Here is a 24,224-nt window from a genome sequence, read left to right as displayed (position 1 = left end):
CATGTACTGATTAGTCTCTGAAATGTTTGCAAAGAGCAGATCATAGAATCCCTACAGTGTGGAAGCAGGCCATTTAGACCATCAGGTCAGCACCCACCGACCCTCCAAAGACCATCCCACCCAGACCCAATCCCCGTTCCAATAACCCTGGATTTTTACCATGGCTAATCCATCTTTCCTTGAACACTATGGGCAATTTAGCATGGCCAATCCACCTAATCTGCACACCTTTGGACTGTGGGAGGAAACCCATGCAGACACAAGGAGAATGTGCAAACTCCACACAGACAATCACCTGAGGATGAAATCAAACCCAGGCCCCTGACAGATGGAGGCAGCAGTGTTAACCACTGAGCCACCATGCAGATGGTTGAATATAGCAAACATTGCCATTGAGGTAACCAGTAGCATTGAAGTTGGTAGTTGATCCTTAGTGTTTCTGCTATGTTGAGATTCCGTAGTTCTGATTCCTTTCAACCTTGATGGAATTTCGGCTTTCAGGATGATAGAAGGTCCGTTTTGTTGTTCTAATTCCTTTTGTCAAAGACTGTGTTCATCAACAATTTTGGAACATTGTAGAAACTTTCAATTCATCACCCCTTGAGAGGAACATCCAATATTGATTTCACTTACTTCAAGCTGACAGACTCATTGTTCTGTTGTGGGCTTCTGAGCGCAAGTTATGGAAACAATATTTACACATCGGTCAATAATCTGTAGTTTATGTGTAAAGCTCCCAGTTTATTTTCAACTCTGCTAGCATGAACATGTCTCTGTTTGCATCATTTTCAGCAAAAACTTCCCTTTTTGTGATCATAACATTGGTGTGTAACAGTTTCCTAAAGATTGTGGTATGCTTATTTGTGATATGTAATTTGTAATAACTACCTGAAAAATTAATTTCTCGCTGTTATCCCAGAGTGTGTTTAGGTCTATTGAAAACTGGCTGTGTGTTATACCCAAAATAAAACTTCTTGCTCCACATTCTGGTTGTAAAAGTCTAAAACTTTACTACCCTGATCATCTCTTTGTGTTTTGGAAGAAACTTCTGATTTTTTCTGATTTTTGGAATGAAATATGCTTGATAAATAAGAATGAAAGAGCTTCGAGTCATAGAGATGTACAACATGGAAACAGACCCTTCGGTCCAACCTGTCCATGCCGACCAGATATCCCAACGCAATCTAGTCCCACCTGCCAGCGCACGGCCCATATCCCTCCAAACCCTTCCTATTCATATACCCATCCAAATACCTCTTAAATGTTGCAATTGTACCAGCTTCTACCACATCCTCTGGCAGCTCATTCCATACATGTACCACCCTATGCGTGAAAAAGTTGCCTCATAGATCTCTCTTATACCTTTCCCCTCTCACCCTAAACCTATGCCCTCTAGTTCTGGACTCACCAACCCCAGGGAAAAGACTTTGCCTATGTCCTTCATGGTTATGTAAACCTCTATAAGGTCACTCCTCAGCCTCCGACACTCCAGGGAAAACAGGTTCAGCCGATTCAGCCTCTCCCTGTAGCTCAGATCATCCAATCCTGGCAACATCCTTGTAAATCTTTTCTGAACCCTTTCAAGTTTCACAACATCTTTCCAATAGGAAGGAGACCAGAATTGCACACAATATTCCAAGAGTGGCCTAACCAATGTCCTGTACAGCCGCAACATGACCTCCCACCTCCTGTACCCAATACTCTGACCAATGAAGGAAAGCATACCAAACGCCTTCTTTACTATCCTATCTACCTGCAACTATCCACTTTCAAGGAGCTATGAATCTGCACTCCAAGGTCTCTTTGTTCAGCAACATTCCCTAGGACCTTACCATTAAGTCCTGCTAAGATTTGCTTTCCTAAAATGCAGCACCTCGCATTTATCTGAATTAAACTCCATCTGCCACTTCTCAGCCCATTGGCCCATCTGGTCAAGATCCTGTTGTAATCTGAGACAACCCTCTTCGCTGTCCACTACACCTCCAATTTTGGGGTCATTTGCAAACTTACTAACTGTACTTCTTATGCTCGTATCCAAATCGCTTATGTAAATAACAAGAAGTAGAGGGCCCAGCACCGATCCTTGTGGCACTCCACTGGTCACAGGCCTCCAGTCTGAAAAACAACCCTCCACCACCAGCCTCTGTCTTCTACCTTTGAGCCAGTTCTGTATCCGAATGACTAGCTCTCCCTGTATACCATGAGATCTAACCTTGCTAATTAGTCTCCCATGGGGAACCTTGTGGAACGCCTTACTGAAGTCCATATAGATCACATCTACTGCTCTGCCCTCATCAATCTTCTTTGTTACTTCAAAAAACTCAATAAAGTTTGTGAGACACGATTTCCCACGCACAAAGCCATGTTGACTATCCTGAATCAGTCCTTGCCTTTCCAAATACATGTATATCTGCGCTTGATTAGTTAAGTTCTGTACCTCCTGGAGTTAGGCATTTACTGTCAATGTTTTCTATCTCTGCACTTGGTAACTCCTTCATCTGTTTCCTCAAAATCCTCAGAGGGACACTGTGGCTCAGTGGTTAGCACTGCTGTCTCACAGCAGCAAAACCCAGGTTCAATTCCATCCTCAGGTGACAGTCTGTGTGGAGTTTGTACATTCTCCCTGTGTCTGCATGGATTTCCTCCGGATACTCTGGCTTCCTCCCACAGTCCAGAGATGTGCAGGTTAGATGGAATGGCCATGCTAAATTGCTCATATTGCCCAGAGATGTGCAGGCTGGTTGGATTATCCATGGGAAATGAAGGGTTATGGGATACGTCTGGGTGGGATGCTCTTTTGAGGATCAGTGTGGACTTGATGGGCTGAGTAAACTGCTTTCACATTGTAGGGATTCTATGAAAATCAAATATCTGACTCGTTCTTCATTTTTTTTAAGAAAGGTAAAACTATTATGGACTTTTGATTAAATCACTTTACAGACACATTTCAGACAACTGATTTCACATAAATTTCAATTTTGTAGTAAGCGTTTGCTTGCATTGCATCATTAGGCACCAAAGGATTTAGACTGTAACTTATAATTTTCATCATTCAATTTGTTGGTTAAATCCTGCTGTGCAACACATCTCTGAGACCCGGCCAGCAGCGTCTTTAGCTAGGAAACCGCTTTCTCCTTCAACCTTGTAATCCCAAGACACCTTCCAGCTGATGGTTCAGAAATAACGATTGGTTACTGTGTACCATGTACTCAATGAGTTTTGAACCTTGCGATCCTTCTTCAGTCACAATCAAGAAGTCCTCTCTGCTACATTAGGCAGTCTGTTAATGGGTGACCTACTATTTCTACTCATCAATCCTAGTATCCCTGGGTCACGGCACACTTGACTGTACACTGTACATACATCTTGAGGTAGATGTTATAATTGCCAGCCATTCTTCCAGTGCATTCTCTTCAGCTCTATGTGCTTATTGATCTTGCCTCTAGTTGGCGAGATCAGTTGTTTCTTCTTGAGCTTCTGTGAACTCCACCATGATGACCTCTTCAGTTTCACTCAGCTATTAAGTTTGTCTCTGATCTCTATGCTGTGGTGACTATTCTCAAAGGGAAAAGAAACCTATAAATCTGCTCTCCCCTCTCAGTACTGTGTTGTTGCTAAAATATCTTTATTTTAGTGAAATTTGTTGAGAAGAGATGTTTCAAAGTTCCCAACCTTGACTCGAACTGGACAGGACAACTCAGGGAGGGTTAGCATTAGTTCAAATTATGCACTTTGGCCACAAACCTGATTTCTTAATATCAGTATTTTCAGTGCTATGAGTGTTGCTGGCAAACCGCCACCCCCCCCCACCCCCACCCCCACCCCCCTGTCCAGGCTGTCCATTATTGATTTGTTCAACTACAACTTGATTAACTGAGGATATCTGGTCAACATGGCTGGATCGGACTAAAGGGTCTGTTTCCGTGCTGTACGACTCTGAGACTCTGTAACTACACCACCAGTTGCCTTTGTTGTGTTACTGATTGTGGCCAGGTGAATGCATATCAATGTTAAAATGAAAGGCACCCCAAAATAAATATCTCAAATCAAGTTTATAATACTATGAATTAAATCATTTCACACTGCATGCAAATACCAACTAACTTATCAAATAGGTTTGCATTGCCATTCAATTCATTGACTTCTGTACCAAGCCCTATTTCTCACCCACTCCCCATATCCTTGGATATGGAAAAATCAAAAATCTGTCTATTCCTGCCATGATGATACTAAATGTTGGAGCATTCACAACCGTCTCTGGTAGAGAATTCCAAAGGTTTGTAGTCCGGCAAACAAATAAGCATTTCCTCCCCATATTTCTAAATAATAAACCCCTCCTGAAGTTGTTGTCAGATTGGACATGCTTATTTTCAGTACAAATTCTGGAAATTTTTTCTTCTTAAGTTTTGAGTAAGTCACAATGTTGACTTGGTATGTGGTTTGTGATTAGGATCTAATTCATACATTTTCTACAAGAATAAATCAAGACAAAAAGCTTTTGTGATTTTGTTTCTACATGCATGTTTGTCCAAATCCCTGAACCCCTGTCTAAATATTCTATGCGTATTTGGAGGAAAAGCCTGTACTTGGATGGTTACAATAGTTATTTATCATACTTTCAGTTGTGTTCTTCCATCTGCTTTAGCCATGGTCTGGTTGGGGACTAAGTATAATTGCCATCAAAGTTACAATCATTCTTTAAGGCCCCTTCCCTGCATCATAGCTGCCAACTGCTCTTCAGGGTCGGTTGTAGACAATAATTCTCTGAGCTGAGTCTTTTGCAAACATTTTGCAAAGCCAAGAGTCTTTTAAAACTGAGATACCAGAATTGACACTATCACTTGGTAAGAAACTGAAGTTTTCGGTGTAAATATGGAGACAAGTGTGCCAAAAGATCGGAATTTTGAATATATAAATAACATGGCAGCAACGTGCTAAATTGCTTTTACTTGTGCAACAAGGATAAGTTTGTTTCCATATGTAACTGCAACGTGCCTATCTGCACCATTGTGACCGCAATTACAGTTTTCTTCCAATGCTCAGGCCACTTGGTTCAAAGGTGAGAGATTGATTTTGGCTTTGTACGGAATAAAGATTGATTAAATCAGAATGGCATGACCTTTATTGATTTGTTGTTTGACAATCAGTACAGCTTGCCAAGAACCACTTGAGGTTACTGTAGCATGAGAAAAAAAAATGCAATTAAATACTGCTTTGATGAAAATGAAGCATGAGAAGTTCAACTATTGCAGTACAAACATCTCTTGTAGATCAGCCCTGAAAATATTTTTAACTGAAGTATTACTATTAAGAAAAATACTTTCAAGAATCAATATTAAAAAGCTAAAGAACCAAGCACAGGAGTGTCATAGGTTACATTGGGTCAAGGAGCCAATGATTGATGAGCGATTTCAAGTTCCACTGTGCAAATTCTAGGTAATTTAAGCTCAGATATTTCCAAGTTTATGGCTAAATTATAAAACCTAATGGAAAACCGATTCTGCAATTGTTGTACTTCAAGGTCTTATTTTCTTAATTAGATATTGCAGATGTATGTAGTCTTTCAGGATTACATTATTGCACTCAGTCTTTGTTTTACATGCATATGCTTCATGATTTGTATGCAACATGTTTAATCTACAAACAGAATGAGTTTAGAGTATCAGGTTCCGATATTTTCAACTGGTCTGGTTGCAGGATTTTAAAAGGCACAATTATTATTGATTACTGTAGCCAACATAGATGCTTATTAGCCAAGCCACTTAATTTCCTTGCATTATTTTGGTTTATAATTTTATTTGACTTACCATGTCCACACAGCTCAATGTAGAGTGTTCACCATCATTGCCACTTGCCTTGACTAAATATTGAAATTTTGAACTTGATATTTATGGAGCCTGACCCTGACCCTGTAATATTTGTACTTTTTGGAAAGTAAAGCATTAGGTTTCAGGCATTATTTCTCACCTGAATTTGTAAACCAATTCAGTTTGATCTGTTGTATGGTTTACAGAATCCCTGAACAGCTATTTTGAATGGACTTTAGAAAAGGTTAGATGTCATAAAAAGATGATTCAGATTGTGGGGCATCTGAAAGTTTCAGAGCAACATCTTCCAGAAAACTCACAAATGCACTGATCTAAGTTTTCATGCGATTGTGAAATGTTTTAATGTGAAATCTTTTAATGCAAATATTGTAAAAATGGGTTTTCAGAGCAATATAGACAAAGCCTTCTGTGGCAGCTTTGTGCAAATACCCATGTAACATTTACAGCTTTAGACGGTCTGAAGACTATAAATTGAGAATACAATATAAGAAACATATCACACAGAAACTAAACAAGGTGGCTTACCACAAGGAATAAAATGGCTAATTGACTCCATATGCATCTGCAATTCAGAGAGTATGCTACAATGTACCACAATAACATTACCAATATAAATGACTCAACCATTGGTAGATTGAAAGGAGTACTTAGCTTTTTGGAAAGTTTTGTGTTCTATAAACTTTCTATGTATTCTTTTAAAAAGAAGTTTCACAATAAACAGTGCATGTCATGCTCCTGACTATTTCTCCAGTAATTAAAAACATGGGAAAGAAATAGTTATATTGAAGCAGGCAAGATTACCGTCTTAATCAAAGATGAATGAGATCCATGTCTTCAGAATTCCCAATAGTGCAGGGAAAAGTGACTCATTTGATTTTTTTTTGTTTTCAGAAGCCTCCTGGGATAAGTTGGAGCTTGAATGGTGTACGTAATCAAATACTGAATTAATTTACTTATTCATTGAGCTCTAGTTTCAATGTCAATAGATTCCAGTTTTCAGTTTGGCATTGGGTATTTAAATAATGGTACTGAAAGTTGAAGCTTGACAGGAAAGTGACAATATCTACCTCTCTGCTTTGTTGGCCTCATCCCATTGTTTTAATATGTGAGGTTTATAACATTGGTATATTCTGGTACTGAGTCTTTAATAAAAGTAGAAACTAAAGAGATTGTGTGGCCTGTTCTGCTGCCTGTCTGACCACAGGTCGGAATGATGTCTTGATAAGATTTAAAAAGAGGCCCGGGTTACTTCACTGTAAATAGGGGAAGAGGTCTCATGCTGAGAGATAATGGCTGTAACATCTGTGTCTATGTTGATTGCACTACTGGTCTTCAAATACCTAGGAAAATATTGAGAAAATAGTTTGCAAATAGTTCCGTTTTAAACTGTTTATTTTATGGATAAAAGTTGGTGTTTCAACATTTCTGCCTGGATACAAGGCCAATGTGATTCATATTGCAACAGAGATAGGCTTTGAGAAGAGAAAAGTTTCTAACACATCCCTGAACTTCAAAGACACAGGAAATCTGTCAGGATCTGGGAGATGTGGAGTAGTTAGAGGCTAGAACTCTCTGCAGGAGTGAGGTGGGAGCTCATGCTTTATTTGAAAAGTTCAATTGCATGATGATATGAAATTAAGCTTTGCCTAGTTTGTGCTTATAGGCACAACTGCCTGGAGAAAAAAAACTTTCATGGTTAAAAAAAGAGTTAAAAGTGGAAAAGGAAGAGAACTAAAGTGAGCCCCCAGGAGCCAAAATTTATTTTGGACTGAGTGTATTTGATTGTGTTATAAGCAAAAGGGAAAGTTCTCTTCTGTAGTTCAAAGTACGCAGGACCTATACCAATAGCATTTAGTTTGCTAGTTGCTGGAAAAGTCTTAAATATGAAATATCACTGTCAACCACACATTCTTTTTACTTTATTTAAGAAATTTTCAATTTCGAGATCTTGAGGTGCGGGTTCATAGTCCCTTGAAAGTGGAGTCGCATATAGACAGGCTAGTGAAGATGATGTTTGGTATGCTTGCCTTTATTGGTCAGTACATTAAGTGTAGAAGTTGGGACGTCATGTTGCGGTTGTACAGGACATTGATTAGGCAACTTTTGGAATACTGCATTCAGTTCTGGCTTTTCTGCTGTGGGAAAGATGTTGTTAAACTTGAGAGGGTTCAGAAAAGATTGACAAGGATGTTGCCAAGGTTGGAAGGTTTGAGCCAAAGTGAGAAGCTGAATAGACTGGGGCTGTTCTCTCTGGAGTGTCAGAGGCTGAGGGGTGACCTTATGATTTTGTAAACCTTTATGAGGGGCATGGATACGATGAATAGTTAAGGTCTCTTCTCCAGGGCAAGGAGTCCAAAATAAGAGGGCACAGGTTTAAGGTGAGAGGTGGAAAGATTTAAAAAGAACCTATGTGGTAACATTTTCGCATTCAGAGGGTGGTGTGAATGGAATGACCTGCCAGAGGAACTGGTGGAGGCTGGTACCATTACAACATTAAAAACATTTCTATGGGTATATGAATAGGCAGGGTGTAGAGGGATATGGTCCAAGTGCTGCTGAATGGGACTAGCTTAATTTAGGATATCTGGTTGGCATGGATGAGTTGGACTGAAGGGTCTGTTTCTGTAATGTATAGCTCTATGACCCAATGATTCTACAGAGATTGTCGTACTATATTCACAAAAGAAATGGATCTAATTAATTTAAACATAAAATAGTTTATTTTAGAAAGGTTATTGCCTAGCTAGAGGGTGCATTATCAGCAATGTGGGATATGATTTATGTGTCTAAATTCAGGAGCCACAGTGACCCATTCTGACTTTAAGTTGCATTGTGCATTACCACATGGGAGAAATAAATACAACTGAAATGGAACACAAAATCAGCTAAGAGGCTTGCTAGACTACTTCAGAGAGATATTAAAAGTTAATCATCTTAATTCAGGACTGCAGACATATCTAGAACAGATTGGGTAAGAATGTATTTTTTTTCCTGAGAGACATCAGTCAAACCGTTGAATTTTTACAACAATCTAAGTGTTTTTTGGTCATTTTTAATAGGGCATTTCTGTTTCTCTTTCCAGATTAAGAAAAGACTCAGTAGTGCAGTTTCTTTTATGAGGTGCGGTGCTGGTGTTGGACTGGGGTGGACAAAGTTAAAAATCACAGGTTTATTTGAAAGTACTTGTGTGATTTTTAATAGTTTCCTCTAGATCAAGAAGGCCAATTATGGGTCTGCTTTGCTTACCTGACCTGCAGAGTGTTCTTAGCATTATTCAAATTTGTTGTGTTTTTATGAGCTTCTCTCATTTGATCACAGACAGGATGAGTTGTAATCCAGTATCACTGCACAGCATTCTCCCAATAATATGCAGAAATGGCCATGTCAGGACCAGATAAAACTCTCATGGCAAGAACTTGAGGAAGGATTGTGGAGAGCATCACCAGAATGATTTCGCTAGATGTTATGCAAACCCTCATGGAGGGACAGTTGAGGGCTGGGACCATTTAATCATGGTATCAGCCTTCTAGCAGTGGCAGAATCTCACAGGGTGATCTCACAGGGGCAATGGTGGGATTACTCACCAGTGAACCATCATGGCCAAATTTGGGAGAGAACCCGCCTATGATTGTAGGAAGAGCGAGTAGTGAGGGACACTACTGGCAGTGAGGGAGTCACTGGGTAATAGGAACTGGTGAAGCTGAGGTTCAGCCTTTGTTCGGGGCAGAAGAGTGCGGGGTGCAAGAGCTGAGCCTGGGGTGTGGGGTCAGAAGGAGCTGGAGCTGTTGAAAGTGGGTGGTGAGCCAGGGATCATGGGTACAGTGAGATCTGGGCATGTGCTGGAGGGGCAGACTTTTATCAAGACTACACAGCCTAATGTTGTATTTGGGAACTCTGCATGCTAGGTCTCAGGCAATTGTGTTAGTCAAAGTTGGACTGGGGTGGGAGGGAGAGCTGACTGCCAAAGGGAGCAGATAAGGAAGTCACAAAGGTGGGATGGGAGAGGGAGGTTGCAAAGGAGCAGTTATAAACCTGTCAGCAGAGAAATACTCAGCTAACGTTTTTTTTTATTCTTTCATGAGATGAGTCCATCACTGGCTAGGTCAGACTTTATATCCCCCCCACACCTTTACCCAGACGGCTGTTAAGAGTCAACCACATTGTTGTGGACCGAGAGTCACAAGGAGGACAGACCAGTTAAGGACAACAGAATTCTATCCCTAAAAAAGATTCGCGAACCAGCTGGGTTTTTACCACAATTGCCAATGGTTAAATTGTTATTATTAGGCTAGTGTTTTTCATTGATTTCACGATCTGCCATAATGAGATCTGAACCTTTGTTCCTGGAGCAGAAGCCTAGAGTTTCAGTTTACTAATCAGGTGACATTCCCAGTATGCTCCACCTCTCAAACCAAGAAAACTTAAAATCATTGAGATAAGGGACTTCCTTGCAAAAGAATGTGGAGTGTCTAATTAAGATCTGTGTAAGTTCAGGAGCTTCTATATTTAGAAAAATAACATACTGGATCCATTTAAAAAGCACTGTCAAATGTTCAATTTAAATCTGAGAATGAGATCTGAGATGCAGTAAAAAGAGCTGTAATTTCCGGGCTGAAACATTCCAATTTTGTGCATGTGTGATGGAAATGCATTAGCTGTGATCTCACTAGTCTGCAAAAGGAATGGTTAGGATGATGACTGTTCATGTGGGGATGTGTGTGTCAGTTAGTTTGAAGAAAAAAGTTCATTATCATATGCCATTTATCTTATACCAATTTAGTTCTTGTTTTGTCAAAGAAATTAGGACTTGCCTTGCCTTTAGGTTTAATGTTGATCATTATTGAGGAAATTGATGAATTGTTCTTATTCTGTCTCTATTCATATATTCAGAAGGTATTGTATCTATGTAACAACATCAAACAGTACTTTTTTTATTCATTAGCAGGATGTGGGCATTGATGACTTGGCCAACATTTATTCCACATCCCTAATTGCCCAGAGAGCAGTTAAGAGTTAATCACATTGCTGAGAGTCTGGAGTCGCATGAAGTCACATTCCCTCTAGAGCAGTAACAAACCAAATTTTTTTTAACAGCAAATGGCAATTGTTTCATGGTCATCATTACACTTTTCATTCCAGATGTTTTTAAAACTTGTATTTAAATTCTGCCGTGGTAAGATTCAAACCCAGATCATCAGAACATTACCTGGGTCTTCTGGATTAATGGTTGAGTGTTAATAGCATTAGGCCGTTATCTCCCCCATGCGATAGAAAGAATGAAAACCTAATCCCTGAAAACAAAAAAAAAGCAGTCCCTCAAGATCAAAACCCTAACCCTCTATTAGGAACAAATATTTTGACCCTTGTTTAGAGTAGAGAAGAAATTGCCAGCTAGCTCATCATTCAGTACCAGGAGTAGGTTACAACATTGATTTATTTATAAATGTGATAAATGTACAAATCAATGGACCAAACAATCACTTAAATGAAAGTGTTAGTAGGAAGGAGACCCAGATGGTCAAAGGACATCAGCTGACAGTTAGTAAAGTTCCAGCGATGGTGTTGATCAGGCAATGTCATGTAAGTGTCCAGTCTGAATGAAATGGGAGGAGAGAATGGCTTCGAGGAGAAAAAAGGAAATAAAGGTAATAAAAATCTAACTGTTTAATAAAATATACAATTTTACTGCTTTATGTACATACTACCATCATTGCAATAGAGAATACATATGTAAAGGTCATTAATCCCAACATGATAAATTTCAGAATGTCAGCTGGTGGTGCTTCTGATAAAAGAAGCTTTTATGTGACACATCTGATTTATGGATATTCGCAAAGACTTCCACTTCCTACCTGATCATTAAAGGGGAGATTTTAGTCTGACCTAGCCAGATACACACCAGCCCTGTTGTATACTCAAGTACTATTTAATCTCCAAAGATTTGTCTGTTCTGAGTTACTTTTGAAAATATTATGGAATATTAAACAACTGCTGTGCTTTCTGTTATTCAGTGAATGTTTATTTATTAGATCCTGAAGCAGAAAGGCATTACTCAGGAGGAAATTGGTAAGTTGCAGAAGTCCATGGTAGTTTGCCATTGATAGAACCATCTGTTATTGTAATCTGTCATTATTGTACTGACCAGGTGAGTAGAGGGCAGTGAGTCCCCTCCTCTTAGCCGACGATTCATTGATCGCAATCATCATTTGCTTTTAGCACGCAGCTTATCACATGCCAACTAAAAAATGTAGTTAAGGTGATCAAAATGAAGGAGCTAGTTACAAAATTTACTTGAATGAAAGAAAGAAGAATTTTATTATAAAATTATAAGACATAGGAACAGAAGTCAGCCATTCTGTCCATCGGGATTCAGTGAGATCATAGCTGATCTGATGATCCTCAACTCCACCTTCCAGCCTTTTCTCCAAACAGCTGATTCTTTTTCTGATTAAAATCTTCTCTATCTTAGCCTTGAGTATGTTTGATAGCATCAGCCCCTATGGATTGGCTAATAGTTAGAAATTGGAGAGTGAGAATGAATGGATTGTTCTCGCTTTAACATGCTGTGACTAGTGAGACACCACACAGGTTAAGACTTGAGGCTCAGCTTTTTGCAAGGTATACCAATAATTTGGATGTGGGAGCCAAATGTAATACTTCCAAGTTTTTGGATCACATGAAGTTAAGCAGGAACATGTGTTGTGAGGAAGATGCAAAGCGGCTTGAGGAGGATTTGGTCAAACTTAATGAATGGACAAGGAACACTGAAGATGGAATATAATGTGTAAAAATGTGAGGTTATCTACTTTAGCAAGAGCAACAGATGTGTGGAGTATTACTTAAGTGTAAATGTGCAAAGAGACTTGTGTGTCAGTGTCAATAATTCATAAGTTGAACATGCAAGTGCAGCTAGCTAATGGAATGTTAGCCTTTATCACAAGAGGAATTGAGTAAAGGAATAGTGAAGACTTACTTCAATTGGATAGAAGCCTGGTTAGGCTGCACCTGGAGTGTTGTGTGCAGTTTTGGTCTTCCTTCCTCAAAGGATTAAATTACCACAAGGTTCACCAGACTTATTCCCAAGATAGCAGAACTATTCAAAGGAGAGGGGTTGGTAACCTGGACCAGTTTTGAAAAATGACAAGTGATCTCCTTGAAGCCTATAAAATACTAAAGGTACTAGACATGGTGGATGCAGGTAAAATGCTTCCCCTGTTTGGGGAGTCTAGAACTGGGGGAACAATTTAAAAATAAGGGGTGCTACTTAGGACCAAGATGAGAATATCTGTTACCTAGATTATTATGAATCTTTATAATTCTCTTTCACAGGGAGATGCATATGTTTATAGATTAAATTTGATGGATTTATGATAAACAATGGTTATGGGGATATTGTGTGGTAAAGGCATTTAATTGTTTGATTAGCTATGTTCATTCTGATTGTGTAGAGAGGGCTCGACGGGCTGAATAGCCTCTTAGAATCATAGAATTATGCCCTTTGGCCATCAATTTTGCACTGACAAAATAAAATTAGTCCAAATATACGGAGTTCCACTGTCCTGCACTTGGCTCAAAACCTTAAATATTATGACATTTCAAGTGCTCATCCAAATGCTTTTCAAAGGTTGTGAGGTTTCCCACTTCAGCTACCTTCCAAGGCAGTGTATTCCAGATTCCCAGCCCCCTCTGGGTGAAAACATTTTTCCTCAAATCCCCTCTAAACATTCTGCCTGCCACTTTAAAATTATTTAAAACTGAGTCTTCTATGGGGACAGCTGCATTCTATCCACCCTGTCCATGCCCCTCATAATCTGATACACCTCTACCAAGTCTTCTCTGAGTCTTCTCTGCTCTAAAGAAAACAACCTGAGCTTACCCAGCCTCTTCATTGCTGAAATGCTCCAACCCAGACAATCTCCTTTGTACCCCCTCTAGAGAATCACATCTGTCCAATAATGTGATGACCAGAACTGCATACAGTGCTCCATCTGTGACCTAATCAAAGTCCTGTACAGCTCCAACATAATGTCCCTGCTCTTATACTCTATACTACACTGCAAAAGGCAAATTTCCTGTATCACTTTTTAATCACCTTGTTAAGTTTCTGTAGTGCCAAGGCAGATGAAATGCAAGTCAGATGCATGTAATGATGCATTTTAGTAGAATCAGAGGAGGTAATGTGAATGAGCTGCAACAATGTTCTGGGCAGATGAGGAGAATCAGAGGCATTCGGGCATGAATGTGTACAAAGTTTGATTTGGTAGGACAATTTGAGCAGTTTGTTATGAAACACACAAGATGCTTTAAATAATAGAGGGATCCGCTTCAGTTGAACAAATTTTTTGCTTAATCTTTGTAAAACACTGTCTAGGTCTCAGCTGGGATATCATGCTCAATTCTGGATGCTAGACTGTCGGATAGATCTCTCTTAACAAAGGTAATTTGTGAGAACAAGAATTGTTATCAGGGATGAAAGCCTTCAGTTACATGAAGAGACTAGAGAAACTGGGTTTGTTGTCCTTCGAGTGGAGATGGGTGAAGAGAGATTTGATGGAGGTATTCAAAATTACAAGGGGTTTGATTGAAGAAATAGGAAAATCTGTTTCTAGTTAAGAAGTGTTAATAACCAAAGGACACAGATTGAAGGTAATTGGTAAAGCAACCAGAATGACATCAGGCAACATTTTTCATTGACATCAAGTTAAGATCTGGATTACACAATCTGGTGGAAGTAGATTCAATAGCGAAATTGAGAAAAACAAATTGACTAAATCCTAGAGAGGGGAAAAAGGGGAATGGGGAAAAATGGAGGACATGGACTATTCAGACAGCTCTACCTAAGAATCACCACAGGAATAATGAACCTAATTGTTGTTTTCTGCGTTGTATCATTCTATGGTAATGAAAGAACAAATAGGGCTTCTATTGAATTTCAACAGGGTGAATCCAGTTTACATTGGCTTGATTTATATTATAATTAATTTTGTTGGACTGCAGTAGCAAAGTAGCAGAAGGTGGTACTGTGATATGATGTTAAGATGGTAGTTGAGAATGTATAATTTGTATTATTCATGTTCTACCAACGATTGGTTGCACTTCTTCATGTATTGAAATTCTGTGGTAAACACAACACTTACTGATGTTTAAAGTATACTAATTAGATGAAGTTAAGAAAAATACTTCTTGGAATCTTTGGCACATATGGTGACAGATGTCGCTGCACTATTTTAGCAATATATATTACTTTGAAAGGTGTTAAAGGGAAGGCAATGTAGCACCAAATAGTGTGGCAGTCTTCTTTACACTACCAGGCTGAATTTCATTATCTGCTGAGAAAGTTTAGGATATATTGGCAGAATTTGACAAGCTCCTTCCACACTTTCATCACTTTTTCCACACCCTTTGAAAAATGCTTCAGAATCTTGTAATGGTGCTATGGAAAGAGGGAAAGAGTCTCACTCACGTCAAATGTAGAAAGTATATTTTTATACATTTGCACAATCTAAAGTTTCTAACCTCTAATCATCTGAAGGATAGGAATTTTCAGGGATGTGGGGAGAAGGCTGGAGAGAGGTAGGACATGATTTGCTCCTGTAGAGGGCTGGCATAGATACGATGGTTGAATGGTCTTCTGTGCTGTAGTGATTCTATGGTTGCATCATATCTTTCATTTACAAATACTTTTGTGTTTGTCTGGAAATGTTTTGAGTTGAGACTTATATCTGTGTAACATTTAAGACATATCGGTATTTTGCGATTGTCATTCAGAACAAATGATTGCTCTGTACCATACTCAGATTGCATGTTGTATTTTTTTTGCTGAAATCAATATATTTGCTGCTTTTGCTGACTTAAAGCAAAAAAACGAGAAATTCAAAGCTTTCAAAATGGAGCTCTGTGCCTCCATACATTAGTGTACAATTAAGTTTCACTTCTGGTGCATGTCCAATGTGTCCGTAGGCCATGGGAGAATATCCAACAAATTTGTTGAGTGCAAATAATGTTAATTGGGGGGAAAATGAACCAATCAAGGATAAATTTAATATGCAGAACTTCACTAAAAAAACCCATCAAACTTAAAAAAAGACATAGAGCACAATATTCCGGGCTTCTCAGGAGTTTTTAGAAAGGCGAGTGTTCCTCTACAGCACAAACCCACCCAACTGAGGAAATCAAAACAGAAACTGAAAAATACTATTGTGTGAACATTCAGTTAAGGGCTTAGCACTGGCCAGTTCACCTGACCGGCACATCTTTGGTGTGTAGGAGGAAACCCACACAGACACAGGGAGAATGTGCAATCTCCACACAGACAGTCACCAAAGGCTGGAATTGAACCTGGGTCCCTGGCGCTGTGAGGCAGCAGTGCCAACTACTGTGCCACCATGCCACCTGTTTGACCATGTATTGATCTCAAATGGAAACAAACACCTCATCCTTGATCTTTCTCCAGGGATATAAATAGTTAATAGTAGTTGTTTTTTCCCAAGGACGGGGGCTTTCAAGATTAGGGGCACAGTTTTAAGGTGAGAGGAAAGAGATTTTAAAAAGTCACGAGAGGCAATGTTTTTACACCAAAGATGGTTCACTTCTGGAATGATCTTCATGAGGAAGTGGTGGATGCGGACACAGTTACAACATTTAAAAGTCATTTGGATAAGTCCATGAATAGGAAAGCTTTGGAGGGGTATAGTCAGGAGCAAGCAGGTAGGACTAGTTTAATTTGGGATTATAGTTGGTACGGACCGGTTGGACTGAAGGATCTGTTTCTGTGCTGTCTGTGTCTCTGACTCTATGGAGATCTTTTGTGGTTACATACATGTCTGACTTTTCTTTGGCCCATTAAAAAAAATCTTCTCTTAGAGTTCTCCTCACTGGTGTCATTAGCATTTTTGGTGTTTCATTCACACAAGCTCAGGAAATGAGAAAATGAATCAGTTCCATGGAGCAAAAGTAATGGAACCAGCAGGAAAGGAAAGAAACAAGAAAGCAGTTGAGGAAGCCTTATAAGAGTGAATTCAGAGAGTGAAGGTTTGAAAATGATCATTAAGGGGAAGGGAAGGTTATTCATTGAGATAAAGATAGTGACCACTTCAGAGCTGAGATTACTGAAAATTAATAGAAACATTAAACGGCTGTAAACCAAAGCAGCACATTGTAAATTTTGGTCCAAAAGTTCAAACTTTAATCCCAAAATGATTTTGTTCATTTGTGACTTTAGCTGATAAGGCAACAAGAGCCAGTTTGATGCAGTACTCAGGAAAGTCTAGTTAAGTATTACCTTATCAAAGTAGGGCTGAGACTTTGTAGATGCCCTATGGCTTTTGATTTCCAGTTCAGCTTAGGGCTTGGTCAACACTCAAACTCTGGTATCACTGCTACAACTTGAGGATTTTCTGCTTCCCATTAGACAGGAGGATAATTTCAGTTTCAAACTTGATAGATGAGTTGTTTCTGAATCTGGCTGTTTATGATCTCTTTACAAGTTGCAATGCACTGTGTCATCAATTACATCCTTACATTCGGATTGGCCTAGGTGAGGTGAGGCTTCTTACTAATTGATGTAAGGGACCATTGAACCATCTTTGAATGGCTGTCATGGGTAATGGATATTACCTCCCACTATTTCCTGTGGGGCTGTTGTGGTGCAGTGGTAATGTCCCTACCACTAAATTAGGAGACCCGAGTTCAAGTCCCACCTAGAAGTATATCATAACGTCTCTGACAGGATGATTAGAAAAATATTTGAGAGCTCTTGCGGTGCCTTGTTAATGTCTTTATCTATGGACCATGTGCAAGTCCCACCTGCTCCAGATATGTGTTATTTATAGGTCTGAACAGATTGATTAGAAATATCCTCCACTATCTCCTGTTGTTAACTCTCCATGTATCAGTTCTTTTCACTGTGGTCTGTTTATTGTCTCCTTTTGATTTTTTACTAAGATTATTTGAAATGATATTTACTCTACTGTTTTAGCAAAATGAGGCATATGCTTATACTCAGGACACAATGAGTGATATTTTTTGGCTTATTATCTCAATCCTTGCTGCTGAAGTTTCCACTAAATCAGACACTTGTGACAGACCAACTGTTTTTTTCATTGAAACCACTTATTAAATGTATTTTTTCCTCTCTGTGGCGTTTGAATCCTGAAAAGAGATTTTTTTTAAAAAACTCAAAAGATGTAGTGTAAATTGTTGCTTATAACCTCAAAGTTATACAAAACAAATACAGACAACCGCAAAGTACTAATCTAAACAAATTATTGTACAGGGTATGTAACGAAAAAGTACTGAAATAATCTTCAATACATAGTCTTGACTGATGAATGTCTTAAGGATTATAAACCTAAACACAGTGTTACAAAGTTAACTCTTACACAAAGGTTACACTTAGTAAATAAGTGCTTTCATGCATAATTATTTCACTCCTAAGATAACTTGTAAAAGACAAAGAGCTATGATTTTTATTCGTCACACTCTTTTGTTTTCATGATATCTGATGAGTTGTGACTAATGAACTTGGAGCATGTATTCTTACTTATTCAGGCCTTAGGGCCTGAATGTACTTACAATCATGGAACTAGGAATAAGATCGACAGGGAATGTCAACCTCGTCTTTCCCCCTAAAACATTCGTGTATTTTCCTTAATCTGTTCACAATCCTATGATGCATTTCTTTGTGAAATGACACTAAGCAGAGTCACATAATAGTGATGTACTGAAATACACACTGGTTACAATTAAACAGAATATTGTAATAGTTATATAGAGAAATATGCACTGTGTGATTATAACTAAACTAGGTCAATCATGAAATGTTAACTTCCCTACTAATCCTACAAGATGGGGAAAATGACAGGAAAGCCACGCTGTATTTTGTTACTTTTGCATTAATGCTATTGATGCAAAAATCCCAGTGAAACTCTTGATTCAGATTTTGGTCTAATTCCACAATGAACTAAAGCCAAGTGGTGTGAAAGCCCCAGCCAGGAACTTGTAGATTCCATGACTCTCATGTCTGTAGTCAACATCCATCAAATTTCATCCTTGAATGTTTGCCAAGAACTTTTCTAGTTGAGATTCAAGAAGACATTTCTGAAAAGATCAGATTCATAATTTTCAAGACTTTACGGTGGGGTTGTTTGTCAGCAACTTGCAGCAGGTGTAAGATAAAGATTTATGCCACTATACAGACAGTTACAATGAAAGACTGTATTTCAAACTGTGATAATTTTTACAATTCCATGTCACGCTGAATAATTATTTGACTGTTCCTATCACTGATTGTTCAAGACAAATGGTTATAAGGTTTGGCAGTCATTCTTTGCAAGAGTCAATAAAGGACACCTGTACAAGCCAAATGAGTGATAATTCGATTTATGACAGCACGCAGTGCATAATCACTGCAGTCCACACGTTCAATGGGATGAGTGAGAATGAGACCCAAATCCTTCAAGCAGACAGTAATCTCAGAAGAGATGTTGTACACACGGCATCACTGAGCACTTCCATATTCATGGCTTGGCAATATTTTCTAAATGACTTCCTCACAATGAGTAATTGGTCTTGGATCTAAATGTGAGCAATTTGATTGGACTGTAGCCATTTGGAAGACTTGCATTAGCGTGGAAGTCATGTTTGACCTGCTATTGCTGCTAAGCTGATTCAAGAAGCCAGATACCAGGACATGCTAACCTGACAACAGCATCTGTTCCCTGAAACTTGAAATGTGACAGAAATGCTTGGACAATGCCCAATTTCTCAATTGCTGCTGAACTGACTTGGAACAAGGAAACTTACAATAACTGACTTTTTCATGGACAGACTAGGCATGACTTTATAAAACTATAAACTTAAGATGGGCTGGATATTGGCTTTTATTTGTAAAGTAATTGCTGTCCTCTGACCTGAATTGAACTTACAGCATAATGTGGTGGCTTGAATCTTTGAAAATGGATCATCTCATCTTAGGAGGCTTAAAATTGACAAAGTAAATATCACGTCAGAGCAAGATAACATGTTAACTGGGCACTGTACGCATTAGTTTATCAAAGTGCTGTAGATACCTATAGCATATTTACCTGACCTTTTAAGATTAGGTTAAATTCCCTACAGTGTGGAAACAGGCTGTTCGGCCCAACCAGTCCACACCGACCCTCTGAAGAGTAATCCACCCAGACCCATTTCCCTCTGACTAATGCACCTCACACTAGTGGACAACTTAGCATGGCCAATTCACCTGATCAGCACATCTTTAGACTGTGGGAGGAAACCGGAGCATCCGGAGGACACTCACACAGACACAGGGAGAATGTGCATTCTTGTAGAAGGATATTTCTTGCAACTATTAGGAAGAACTAAAGTTGGTTTAGCCAAAAAAAAGTGCATGCTCTAAATCTGACTTTTAAATACATTTATTGTACTTGGAGTTTTATTCTAAATTAATGACTAAAATGGCCAAACAGTCAGATTTTAGTTTAGGACAGCAGGAGTAAGAGTGAATACCCACTTAAATTATGTATTGCTTTATAAACATGAGAAGACTGCAAAATTTTTCTCGCATACTGCATAAATTGCTTTTCTGTTAAACACTGAATTAGTGAACTCCTCAAAAAAGTTATTGTCAACTGTATTCTACCATTAGGACCTCTCTACTGCTGGTATTATAGCGAAAGTAAATATGTCCTAATGTAACCAGGAATAAATTCAGCTGTGTATTTCATTCTCCTTACATATAAAGGTATGTAAATATCACATCGTTTATAAGACATTAGAAGATATTAAGTCATTGTTAAACATAATCACAATAATAATTCTTAGATAAGCATTATCAAAATTTATGCTGTTGCTGTATGTTTTTGCTGCTTGCATGCTTTAACATGGAATTTAAAAAATCAGACATTGTTAAATTAATGGTATTTGAGTGGACCTGAGCTATATCTTATTGCGTTCTAGAAGTTACTCGGTCTTCCTATATAATTGATCATAAAATCCTAACATTTCTGTAATGTAATTTCGAATCTCATTGGACAACTTTTTGCCATGACTAGAAACTGTGGTGCACCCCATCCACCACCTTCAGCATTTGTTCCCTTCTCCACTCTAACAGTGTGTATCATCTACAAGGTGCACAGCAGCAACTCACCAAGGGTTTTTCAACCTTCCAAACCTTCAACATTTACCACCTAGAAGCATAAGGGTAGCAGATACATGGAAACACTACTACCTGCAAGTTCCCCTCCAAGCCACACACCATCCTGACCTGGGACTGTATCACCATTCCTTCACTGTCACTGAGTCAAAACCCTGAACTCCTTTCCTATAGCACTGAGAGTATGGTTGCACCTTGTGGACTGCAATTGTTCAACAAAGCAGCTCACCATCACCTTCTAAAGGGCAGTTGGGCGTATGGGGGTAGGCAATATATGTTGGCATCGTTGGCAATACCCATTTTATAACATAACTTTAAAAAATCTAATTGATCAAGTAAGAAAGGTATCGAAACTGCCTGAACAATTTTCCTGATGAGAGGTTTACACTTAACCAAGCACTATTTTTGCTACAAAAAGTGCCATCTTCCTTCTGCACGTTCGTCAATAGTAATGATAGTGATACTTGTTAATCAGTCAACGTTGTTAGGGTCATATTGCACTAAATGAATTGAATTGCATTAGTTTTATTGTCACGTGTTCAAATGAGTGCAGTAAGAAGCTTACAAGTAGCCACTTTTCTGAGGTAATGCTAACTAGGATAGGATCTGTAATCGGCCCATTTCAGAGAAAGGAATGCCAAATATTAGAGGTGACATTGTAATATTGGCACAATCCCATTGAAAAATGTAAATCTTTCATAATTTAAAATAAAACAGATCTTCAATCTTGAAACTCTATTCTCATAAGATGAAGTGAATGGGGTACAGTCCTTATTAGAGTGGATTGTACATGGCCTGTGAAATTTATTGACTTGGTTAGCCAAGTTATCTTTCTTCATTGTTTCATGCTAGAATAAAACTGCATCCTAAATTTAGAAGTTTGGATGACAAAAAGCACGTAAGATGTTTTATAGACATATACTTTTGACAACTGCACCTTTTAAAGGAACAACAGATTAACACTTGAAACAGATAGAAGATAAAATGAAATTATGAGAGAGCAGGTCAAAGGGATTAGTTTTTAATTGCTTTGTCAAAGGACTGACACTCGCACTAGGGACTGAACTGCTTCCTTCTTCGCTGAAAACAATGGTTTTTTTAAAACATGAAGACTGAAACTCCATATTTCTGTTGTCTAAATTAAGATGTCTGCCAACATCAAATATTCGGGAACATGGTTTTCAGTTCATGTATTTAAAATGATTTTATTACATTTTGCAATTGTTATTATGGTTTTTAAAAGTAATTTAAAAAATTAAGCAGCTCCAACACATTGTAATAAAAGAAGTCAAAGTAGTTTTTTTTGGCTAATCTTTATAAATCCATAACTTAAAGGAAGAAGTGGTCTGGATCAATCATTGTTAATTCTTTAATTGCTACATCATATTTCCTAAACTAATTTAGACTAATTTCTGTTGGGACTTTCCTGTGGATTTCTTGTACTTATTTTGTGGAAGTCTCAACTTTGAGTTTGCGAAAATCTTAGATATTTTAGTCAGTGGAAGGCATTGCAGAAACATAAGATTGCTTTTGTTTCCTATTGTCTTGACATTTTCTTTTTACTAGTCCTTGCTCTTGGGTGTTGTCGTATACATTATATTTTAATTTTCCAATTTATAAATTGGAAATGCACTAATTTCCACAGATTTTGTATCTGTGTCACCCTCTTCAGGCCCTCACTGATGGAAGTGCACAGAGACGCTCTGATGCTGCAGTTGGAAAGTCAGAAAATTACTCTGAAAACAGCTAGTCAAAGACTTTCTTCTCAAACAACTTAATTGGGAATCAAATGACATACAACACTCTGAGAGTTGTTGGTCCATTTGATCTATTTTGAACAATAGCTCAGAGGAAAGTTATAAAGGACGAGATGAAGCAGAATAACCATTTCATAAAAGAGAAAGATGCACTTTGTGGATTTCTGCGATAACCTGTGCAACACATAGCATGAAGAGTGGATTCTTGTTGAGTCAGATCTTTTGAGGTTTATTTGTAACTTTTAACTATTTATGTGGCTATAATAACGCAGTCTGACACATGTCGTCTGGGTTCTGTGTTGTTGTGCATCTGTTCGCCAAACATTTGTGATTGAGAGATCGTTGGAGTCGATAATCAAGTATGGGGTGACTGAATCCTTTGAATTTTTTTACAATTAATCTGGGAGAGCCAGCATGGATTCCTGACAGGTAACTCATGTCTGACAAACCTCATTGAATTTCTTTGATGATGTGACTAAGGTAGTAGACAAGGGCATGTCTGGAGATATTGTTTATATGGACTTCCAGAAGGCATTTGATAAAGTCTCACTTAAAGCTCTATTAACTAAGGTAGAAGCCAACAGAATTGAGGGCAAATATCTGACATGGCTAAGTCAGTTTGGTTGAGTGGCAGGCGACAGAAAGTAGGGATAATGGTTAGGTACTAAAATTGGCAGTTTCTGAACGATGGCATTCCATAAGAATTTGTAATCAGGTCTCAATTATTTTGATAATTTGTTAATGACTTGGATAATGGCTGAGAAAGTCATATGTCCAAATTTGCTGATGACACAAAGTTATGTCAGAAGTCACATGAAACCAGGTTATAGTCTGATAGGTTTATTTGAAATCACAAGCTTTCGGAGCACTGCTGCTTCATCATGGGAAGTGGAAGGAGCACACAGGCACAGAATTTATCGGTGAAGAGATCATTGCAAGATAATTCTCTGTAATTAAGAGTGTCAAAAGAGTGTCAAAATATACTCGCAAATGGTGCGAGTATAGTGTCGACAGGCTGAATAACAAGTCTTTACAGGTGATCAAAAGTGTTAAATGGTGTGAGTAGCAAGTGAAAGGATGACCTATTTAGGTATTAACACTCCGTCTGCCGCAGTTTTTCCCATTGACATCGTCTATTAATATCCTTTTGTTATGTTATGCTATCATCTACACTATCTTCAATGTTACCTGACTTTTTGATGTGGAGGTGCCAGTGTTGGACTGGGGTGGACAGAGTCAGAAGTCATACAACACCAGGTAAGAGTCCAACAGGTTTACATGAAATCACAAGCTTTTGCAGCGCTACTCCTTGGTTGAAGTGGAGGGAAGCACACAGGCACAGAAGTTATATGATTTGGAAACGCTGTTTTTGGATTGGGGTGTACCAAGTTAAAAATCATACAACACCAGTTTATAATGCAACAGGTTTATTTGGAAGCACTAGCTTTTGGATCACTGCTCCTTCGTCAGGTGATTGATAGAATT

The 24,224-nt window shown here is 38.5% G+C and overlaps 1 protein-coding gene across 3 annotated transcripts in view; it reads left to right on the top strand.

Annotated features, from left to right (window-relative positions):
• Positions 1–24,224, top strand: part of wwox (WW domain containing oxidoreductase) — a 947,793-nt gene that overhangs the window by 325,727 nt on the left and 597,842 nt on the right. The gene's annotated exons all lie outside the window — the stretch shown is intronic.

This window comes from Hemiscyllium ocellatum, chromosome 17, assembly GCF_020745735.1.
Source record: "Hemiscyllium ocellatum isolate sHemOce1 chromosome 17, sHemOce1.pat.X.cur, whole genome shotgun sequence".
In the NCBI taxonomy this organism is placed as follows: Eukaryota; Metazoa; Chordata; class Chondrichthyes; order Orectolobiformes; family Hemiscylliidae; genus Hemiscyllium; species Hemiscyllium ocellatum.
The sequence above is the reverse complement of the archived record's forward strand: the minus strand, read 5'-3'. Positions and strand labels throughout refer to the sequence as shown.